This window comes from Trichechus manatus, unplaced genomic scaffold (assembly GCF_000243295.1).
Source record: "Trichechus manatus latirostris isolate Lorelei unplaced genomic scaffold, TriManLat1.0 scaffold00023, whole genome shotgun sequence".
Taxonomy (NCBI): domain Eukaryota; kingdom Metazoa; phylum Chordata; class Mammalia; order Sirenia; family Trichechidae; genus Trichechus; species Trichechus manatus.
Genome location: NW_004443959.1, coordinates 21,416,414 through 21,426,125, shown reverse-complemented (window position 1 = coordinate 21,426,125; position 9,712 = coordinate 21,416,414). Strand labels below are relative to the sequence as shown.

At 42.0% G+C, this 9,712-nt stretch overlaps 1 protein-coding gene across 3 annotated transcripts in view; it reads right to left on the bottom strand.

The window, feature by feature from the left end:
• Positions 1-6,268, bottom strand: part of FBXO25 (F-box protein 25) — a 79,961-nt gene extending 73,693 nt beyond the window's left edge. For all 3 annotated transcript variants that reach the window (XM_023728309.1, XM_004373094.2, XM_023728308.1), the window contains exon 1: positions 6,146-6,268. The gene's annotated coding sequence lies outside the window, so the exon portion shown is untranslated. The remainder of the gene's footprint in view (positions 1-6,145) is intronic.
• Between the last annotated feature and the right edge of the window lie 3,444 nt (positions 6,269-9,712).

The following is a 9,712-nucleotide window of genomic DNA, read 5'->3' as shown; positions in this document are numbered from 1 at the left end:
CTGGGGTGTGGGAGGGTGAGGGAAATGTTCGTCTCTGTGGACCAGCGAGTGTTTGCTGGGGTGTGGGAGGGTGAGGGAAATGTTCGTCTCTGTTTTGGGCGTGCAGGACGTTTGACATGCCTGTGGGACAAACTAGAAAGACAGCTAATTAACTGTGAGGACAGGCACTATACTCAACTCCAGGTATAAACAGCAGGACTTAAAAAATATTGAAAGATACATTATTACCTTCATGAAGTTTACAGTTTGATGAGGGAGTGAGACCTCGAATACTAGCTCTTCCTATTCCCTGGAACTCTCTTCCTCTTTATCTGTGGTTCTCAACCCTTGCTATGCGTTAATATCACAGTCTGGGACACTCTGAAAAAACATTAATGCTTAGCCCCATCCCAGACCAATTAAATGAATATTTGGGGTTGGGAGCTAAGTGTATTTTTTTTAAAAAACTCCACAGGTAATTCACATCCACAGTGAGGGCTAAGAACTACCTTAGATGTCCAGATTACTGATCCAAAGTGTCAACTCCCAGATAACTTACACTGAATAAATGAATATGTTTTACTGGTAACAAATGTCATTACATTTACCAGTTTAAACACAGATGAATATATGACTTCTATTCTGTAGTCACTCCAGATGGATCTCTGAGTTTTATATTCAAACTCTTAATACAGTTTTAAGTTTTGTGTGATGTGTATTTTTATTCTTCCTGTAAAATATGTAACTTAAATGAACATATTATATGTGTATCTTTTCTTCCATACCAGATTTGATATAAATGTAACATAGTGGATCCTGAACAGAAATGGCTTTATATTGAGAATATAATTCTGTGTGAGGACTTAATGAATCCAAATCTAGGTCATATCCCTGTGCATACCCAATTAAACACTCAAAATAAAAATTATTTTGGTGAAAAAAAAGTCACCTCCCCAGAAAAGCCTTCCCTGATTGCCCTGTCCAAATAGCTCCCTCCCCCTTCTACACCCCATCCCTAACAGTCTCACTGACATTCTCTTGTTTTTTCATAGTAATAAGAAGTTCTTATTTATTTGTTTACTGTCTGTTTTCCTCCAAGAGAATGCAGTGTCTTTTTCAGCTCTGTATTTCAACAACCTTGAAAAATACCAGGCACACAACAGGGTCTCAATCAATATTTACTGAATGAATGAATACATGAATATGTAAATACATGGATCAGAAGACAGAGTTGGGTGGAGAGAAAGATATTTGGACAGTAATCAAAGTCATGGGAATGATATCACACACACAGAGTTTGTCGAGTGGGAAGAGAAAAGAACCAAGAAAAATTCCTAAGGATTACCAACATTTAAGGGAAAAGCAGATGAAGATGAGCCAAGAAAGACAACTGAAACGGAAGAGCCAACAAAGAGGCAGGGGTAGATGTAGGAGCTTCAGAGAAGAATGCATTTTAGGAAAGAAACGAGCGAGAGAGAAGGAAATGTTATCAAGAAGTCAAGTGTGGCAACAATTGAAAGCATACAGTGAATTTAGCTACAGAAAAGTAGCTGGCAATGCAAACAAAAACAGTTTCAGATGGTAATGTGTTACATTAATCTCATGTCCAAAATCGATTTGGGGTCTTTCAGTAATGTGGAATACTTACACCACGGAGACTACATGAACGATGAAAAACACCTGGGCATTAAAACACCTAAAATATTAAAAACAAAAAACAAACAAAAAAACTACAGATCACCCTAAAATGCAAAAAGCACCACCCATATCCAGTTAATCCACAGGATTATTAAGACCATCTACAATAGTACACATCTGATTTTCTGATTTTCATGAAGGCTGAGATATAGGCCAGAGAAGAGTCCTAGAGAAAAAGGCAAGGATCGTGATCCTTACACGGCAACTTTAGTCTCATAAAATACGTACAACGGAAAACCAGCCATTAGGACCACCTCTGACAATTGCCAAAGCCTTTCTCAATACCATACTGAAACTGTGCATTCAGAATTCTGTCTTTCAAATGAAATCGAATGGCAACCCTGCAAAATACTGCTGATAGACTAAATACAAGATTATTTCAATGACAAACATTTTAGCATTGACTAAATGTGTTATTCAACTGTGTCCCTGGCCTCAACTCTGCGTATAATCGAGCTTAGGAATGGAAAAAAAAAACAAACACAAATGAAAAAACCCACACAAGAAATACACACACACACACACACACACACACACACACGTATATGCAGTCTTGTAATATGAGTACTGAATGAGTGGTAAAGAGGATAAAACAAATTCAGAGAAACTAGGAATGGTGGGTGAAGACGATGAAGGTGGGAATGCATGTGACACATTTGAGAAAAATAAGCCGGACAGGTTGGCTGAAATGGAGACATCTTATGGGAAGTTTGGTGAGTTGGAAAGGTGACTAGAGGCCACATTATGTCGTGGAGGACTCTGAATGTTAAAGGTGTCTGGACTTTATTCTTTAAGTGACTAAATGCTTTTCAGCAATGTAGGCAATGTGAGCAGAGTGTTGTTCTGAGAATTGACTGAATGGACACATGGACGCAGAAAGAACAACTAATTGGGCAGAGAAACGTCTTGCCTACAGACCCCATCTAGATGACTGCCCTATGCATATCCCTGTACCCTCAGGAAGCAAAATACTTTAAAACCCGATGACACGCAAACATCATACTTTTCTATTTAGACACTACACCCACTCACCATTTAGAGCACTTATCTTCATGGCTCACAAGCAATCCCTAGGATATTTACAAACAGTTCCCACTGCACAGTTAAAAACCAGCTTGGTGTTTCCATTAAGACAAGCAATTTTTTTTTCATCTACCAAAACTCTACACACAATTCATTTTGACTTTAACAATTTTGCTTGTATTTCTTTGGGCTGGAAGGAGTGAAATGACAGCTAAAACAGATCATGGAAATAAAAAACAGTCATTCTCAAGGTTTTCACTTTCAACAGGGGTAAACATTTGTTTCTCTCTGTGGATGTGTCTTTCCATAGATCTGTCACGGTATGCTCTTTGGATCATAATGAAGTTTTATTTTAAAGCACAGTAAAGCCTGTGAAAGCTGGAACTGTGTCAGGCAGAAACCTGTCCAAGAAGGAAAACTCAAATATTTTCCACTAGAATGAGCGATAGAAAAGTGTTAAGACTGCACCATGTCAAAACTGAGAAAAGTTGCAAGACCTGGAAATATAAGGCAGTCCTGTGAGTTCTGGCTCTGAAAGGTTTCACTGTATAATTTAGACAGTTCATGAACTAAAGCACAGACTCTGGAAACAGACTTATTTTAAAAAAGCTAACAAAAATGTCATCAGGAAAAAAGAAAAAAAAAAGAAAAAAGGTGCAATTTAAAAGGCCTGCATCTCAGTTTTTCAAAATAATCCCAATCTGAGGCACCTGACTTTGTAAATCAGAAAACAATGTTACTAAACTTCTGGAATGATGACAACTCATTACTTTTTATGGGAATTTATCTATCTGTTTTGCTAAGTGATCTGAATTGCTAGGGTTTTATATTTATTTTAATTAAAATTACCTTTGTTTTGAGAATTTCCAAATACAAAAATAAAGCCTAGAAATTACTCCTGAAGAGTATTAAATGTGTAAGAGCAACTACACAAAGGGCGGGTGTCTACTCAGTTGTCACATATTTTGTATAATTTACAGTTTTAAGCACGTCATGGACATCATGCTTGGTAGAGGGTCAGCAAACAAGAGGAAGACCCTTAACGAGATGCACTGACACAGTGTCTGCAACAATGGGCTCAAGCATGACAATGATTGTAAGGATGGTGCAGGACTGGGCAACGTTTCGTTCTGTTGTACACAGGGTCACTATGAGTTGGAACCAACTTGATGGCACCTAACAACAAACACATTCTATGCCAACTGATGTCAGAGAACATATGAGGCCAAATTATCTTAAATCTTCCTAATCTCAATTTTATATGGCAGGACATGGTGGTGGGTTACTATAGCAGAATAGGATTTCGTGAACTTAATATACCAGGGGAAACTCCTGGCATGAGAGAATCAGAACTAAGACATGCCTTTCCTTTAACAATCATATCCTTAACTAACCAGTTGCCATCGAGTCGATTCCGACTCATAGTGACCTTACAGGACACAGCAGAACTACCCCATAGGGTTTCCAAGGAGCGGCTGGTGGATTCGAACTGCCACCTTTTTGGTTAGCAGCCATAGCTCTCGTCCACTGTGACACCAGGGCTCCATCCTTAACTAAGGACAATAATAACGGCAAACATTTATTAGAGATTAGTATGGGCTAGTCATTAGTCTAAATAACATATGTATTATCTCATGAAGTCCTTGCACTACTTGACAAGTAGAAAATGCTAATATCCCCATTTTACAGGTCTAATTCTCTATTTTATAGATGAGGAAACAGGCAGAGTATGATGGAGCTGGGATTCAAACTTACGCAGTCTCCCTCTAGGATACATGCTCTTAATCACTCTATTTTTATAATAGCAATTACTGAACATCCTATAAAACAGATGTCATAAGATTAATTTTTTTAACGCTTTTTACCTTATAGTACATGTACCACCAGGCATGATGTACAGTAATGATTAATCTAAATACAAAAGCACTGGAACAAGGAAAACATTACAGGAAACATAACTAATAAATTTGTAAGAGCTACATGTGTTTTGCTATTTGTTTTTAGATTATTTGAAAAGGAAATAGAGTAACCAGTACTTAACAGCAGTTATTGAACTGATTTTCAAAACAATAAAAGCTCTAAGTGTAAAGTATGCACTAGAGCTATACACAGATACACAAAGAAGAAATAAAACAAGTTACAATGAAGGTAACAGCAAGGCAGTTTCGTATGCAGAGGAATAGGCTGGCAAAGCAGTTTATTTTCCCCTTTATTTCTTTTCTTTTATTATAAATTTTAAGAAAATAATTTTCATGGTTCTGGGATAAGAAAAATGACTGGCCCTCAATTTGGTAAGCATTTGCTTTTTCTTTATGGCTCTCTTTCCTTACACTCTTTCCAAATAATTTAGGGTCAAACAATTTGAGATCAAATGCGAATATATCTTGTAAGTGTGGAAGAATTTGATTGAAAAAGGGTATCAAGAAATGAGAAATTTAGGCCTGACATTCAGAAATGGAATTTACTGTAAGAAGGCCTGAGAGATAATCACAGATACCTCATGGAGATGGAGATGCACAGGAGAGGGGAACATGGAATATGGAAGGGTAAGTGAAACGGGTCTTTTCTGATCAGGCTGCAGAAGAATTTGGATGAGGCAAGAGGAGAGAGAGCTTTATAGGGAAACAAGCCGTTCTCTGAATTCCTGAGTTTTCTAAATCGGTTTCAATAGGCGCAAGGATAGAGGCGGAATCCAATTGGAAGAAAGGTCAAAACTGAGCTTAATGACAGGAGCAAACCCAAACCAAACCCGTTGCCATCTAGTTGACTCCCACTCAGAGCGACCCTACCGGACAGGGTAGAACCGCCCCATAGGGTTTCCCGGGAGCAGCTGGTGGATTTGAACTGCCGACCTTTGGGTTAGCAGCTGAGCTCTTAACCACTGTGCCACCAGGGCTCCTAATGATAGGGGAAGGGTGCAAAATGCACAAATGTCAGTTGCAAGAAAAATAAGCAAGGAGGGCAATTTAAGAGAGAAGACAGCGCTGGAGCGGCAAACGGAGTAGGGAAATGGAGAAAGGTAGAACAAGTAGGCAGGGACGACACGGGCTGCAGGGAGCGGCGGTGGTGGGGGCAGGTGTGCACCGGGAGGCGAGGGGCGCAGGGATGGTGGGGGGAGCCGGCTGGCAGGTAGAGGGAAGGCAGGAAAGACCCCGAAGACCGTCGAGGGGGTAAAGGTGAGGACAAGCGACAGAGGCGAGCACAAAGATGTAAGCCCGAGAGGGTGGCGGTGGAGGTGGGCAAGGAGGCCGGCGCGGGGAGGAGGAGGAGGAGGACCGGCGGGAGCGGGGACAAGGGCGGGGCTCTCCCAGCAGGGCAGGGGGCGAGAGGCAGGCGAGGACTCGCAGGGGATGCCGACAGGGCCAGAGGCCGCGGCTGCGAGGCGAGAGCCCTGGGGAGGTGGCGGAGGCCGAGCTCTGGGCTGGCGGACAACCCCCGAACCTACCTGACAGGCGGCGGCCGTGTCGCCGAATTATTGCCGGAAGTCCCCAGCTCCCTGCCTGGGAGCGCCGACAGGGAAATCCCCGCCCCCGCGCCGCGCTGATTGGCCGGCGGGGTCTCCGCGTGGCTGTGTTGCTACCCGGGCCGCGGGACACCAGGGCTCGCTACCGCGGTCACGGAGGCCGGCCTGCGCAGTGCGCATGCCCAGTGGGCCCGCCACGCCTCTGCTCCGCGCTTGCCCGGTCTACACACCGTGGGAAGAAAAGCGGACATGCGCAGCACCAGGGATCAGGCTGGGGAGGGAAGGACCTGGGGCTTCCTGGGAGTGGATGGATCTGCAATGCTAAGTAGAGTGTCACCCTGTGACCCACGGTGGGTATGCAGCCGACTACTGATTCACACCTAGAATAGTCCCTTTACACGCACTGTAGGAGGTCAGGTTCATGATTAATAATGCTAATGACACTTATCACTACTTAGACATAGACCAAAATAGAAGCCTTTCAATTTAACCTTTATGTTTTGATAGAGTTTGTCTGAAGGAAGTAGTGAAACATGACCTTTAAAGATGTATTTCCTCCTCTGATATTATTGTTGTGGTTGGATCTCATATTCCACAATAATGCTATTTACTATCTTTATAGAACTATATATGGAGCCCTGCTAGACACCATGCTTGGTAGAGGGTCAGCAAAAAAGAGAAAGATCCTCTACAAGATGGAATGACACAGTGGCTGCAACAATGGGCTCAAGCATAACGAGGATTGTGAGGATGGCGCAGGACAGAGCAATGTTCACTTCTGTTGTACACAGGGTCACTATGAGTCAGAACCGACTCCAAGGGCACCTAACAACAGCAACAATGGAGCCCTGGTGGCACAATGGTTGAGAGATGGGCTGCTAACCAAAAGGTCAGCAGTTCGAATCCACCAGCCACTCCTTGGAAACCCTTTGGGGCAGTTCTACTCTGTCCTATAGGGTTGCTATGAGTTGTAATCAACTGGATGGCAGTGTGTTTGTTTTTTCTGTCTCTATATAGAAGCACTTACCTGATGAAGATCAAAGACTACAGCCTTCAGTATGGTTTACACCTCAACATAAAACAAAAATCATCATAACTGGACCAATAAGCAACATCATGAGAAAAGGAGAAAATATCGAAGTTGTCAAGGGTTTCATTTTACTTGGGTCCACAATCAATGCCCAGGGAAGTAGCAGTCAAGAAATCAAACGACATATTGCATGGGGAAAATCTGCTGCAAAAGGCCTCTTTAAAGTGTTAAAAAGCACAGATTTCACACTTTGAGGACTAAGGTACGCCTGACCCAAGCCATGGTATTTTCAATCACCTCATACGCATGCAAAAGCTGCACAATGAATAAGGAAGACTGAAGAATTGATGCATTTGAATTATGGTGTCAGCGAAGAATACTGAATATACCACGGACTGCCAGAGGAACAAACAATCTGTCTTTTACAGCCACAATGCTCCTTATAAGCGAGGATGGCAAGACTTCGTCTTATGTATTTTGGACATGTTATCAGGAGGGATCAGTCCCTGGAGAATGGCATTATGCTTGGTAAAGTAGAGGGTCAGCGAAAAAAAAAAGGAAGACCTCAATGAGATAGATTGACATGGTGGCTGCAACAATGGGCTCAAGCATAACAATGATTGTGAGGATGGTGCAGGACTGGGCGGTGTTTCGTTCTGTTGTACGTAAGGTCGCTATGAGTTGGACCCGACTTGACGGCACGTGACAACAACATACAGCTATCCTGGGTGAAGTTCTTTATATATTATCTCTTTAAATTCTCCTTAAGTATCTCTTTAAATCAATCTTTAAGAATTTAAAGAGATTCTCTGTGATGATGTATCTGATACAACTCTTTGAAGAATTCTTTGCCAATGTCTGTTCTTCAGTGTTCGAGCCCTTGGAACTAAAATTCCAAATTTAGGAATTTATTGTTTGAAAATATGCACATGAGTGCACAAAGATCAAGTGCAATGATATCCATAGTAGCATTCTTGTAATCGTGAAAAGTTGGAAACAAAAGTGCTCATCAACAAGACAATGATTAAAATACATTCTGTTGTTGTTGGCTGCCAACAAACAGCCCCCGACTCATGGCAACCCCATGCACAACTGGAATAAACTGCCCAGTCCTGCGCCATCCCCATGACTGGTTGCAGATAGGACCATGTGGCATATAGGCTTTTCATTGGCTGATTTTCAGAAGTAGATTGCCAGGCCCTTCTTCCTAGTCCATCTTAGTCTGGAAGCTCTGCTGAAACCTGTTCAGCATCAGATGAGCGTTGACTGCGCATGAGATGCATTGGCTGGGAATGAACCGGGGTCTCCTGCATGCAAGACGAGGATCTTACTACTGAACCACCACTGCCTCTTAACTGTCATCTGTTGTTGTTCTGTGCCGTCAAGTCGATTCCGACTCAGAGCAACCCTATATGACAGAGTAGAACTGCCTCCATAGTTTTTCTTTATGGGAACAGATCACCAGGTCTTTTCTCCACTGGAGCAGCTGGTGGGTTTGAACCACCGACCTTTCAGTTAGCAGCTGAGTGCTCAACTACTACATCACCAAAGGAAAAGAAAAAAACCAAACCCATTGCCATCCAGTTGATTCCGACTCACAGTGACCCCATGGAACAGAGTAGATAAAACTGTCCCATAGGGTTTCCAAGGCTGTAAATCTTTACGAAAGCAGACTGCCACATCTTTCTCCCATGGAACAGCTGGTGGGTTCAAACCGCCAACCTTTTGGTTAGCAGCCAAGCACTTAAGCACTGCCCAACCAGGGCTCCTTAAATATATTGTTGTTGTTAGGTGCCATTGAGTTGGTTCCAACTCATGATGACCCTGTGTACAACAGAACGAAACACTGCCCGATCCTGCCCCATCCCCCATGACCTTTGTTATGCTTGAGCCCATTGTTACAGCCACTGTGTCAATCCATCTCATTGAGGGTCTTCCTCTTTTTCGCTGAGCCTCTACTTTACCAACCATGATGTCCTAAGAGATGTTAAATAAACATCTGGTATACTTCACATAGTGGAATAGTATGTGATCTTTAAAAGAATGAGATATACATCTATGTACAAACATGGGACGATGTACAAGATACATTGGGAGAAAAATAAAGTAAATCTCAGAACAATATGCGTACTGCAATCCTATTTTTGTAGAATAGTAGCAATAATCTATGTGTTTACAAATGCATAGGAAAAATGTGGAATAATATAACCCCAAATCTTTGCATATTGTTTTCTTCACTCAAGGGATTATGAGTTTTTTATTGTCGAAACATTTCTCTGTTATTTGAATGTTTTACAGTGACATTGTATTATTTTTGTAATAACTAAGATAAAAAGATTGAAAAAGGATTTGCATATTCTCTCTCCACCTCCCAAAACGTGGATGGACTTAAGTCGAAATCGTGAAATTTGAATGGAGAGGGGGCTGGAAAAGCATGTTGATTCCATTCATCATTCTTTTCATTCTAGTGCTGAGACTGGAATTGATCAGAATGTTGGATTCCTTCACTATGAGAAAAT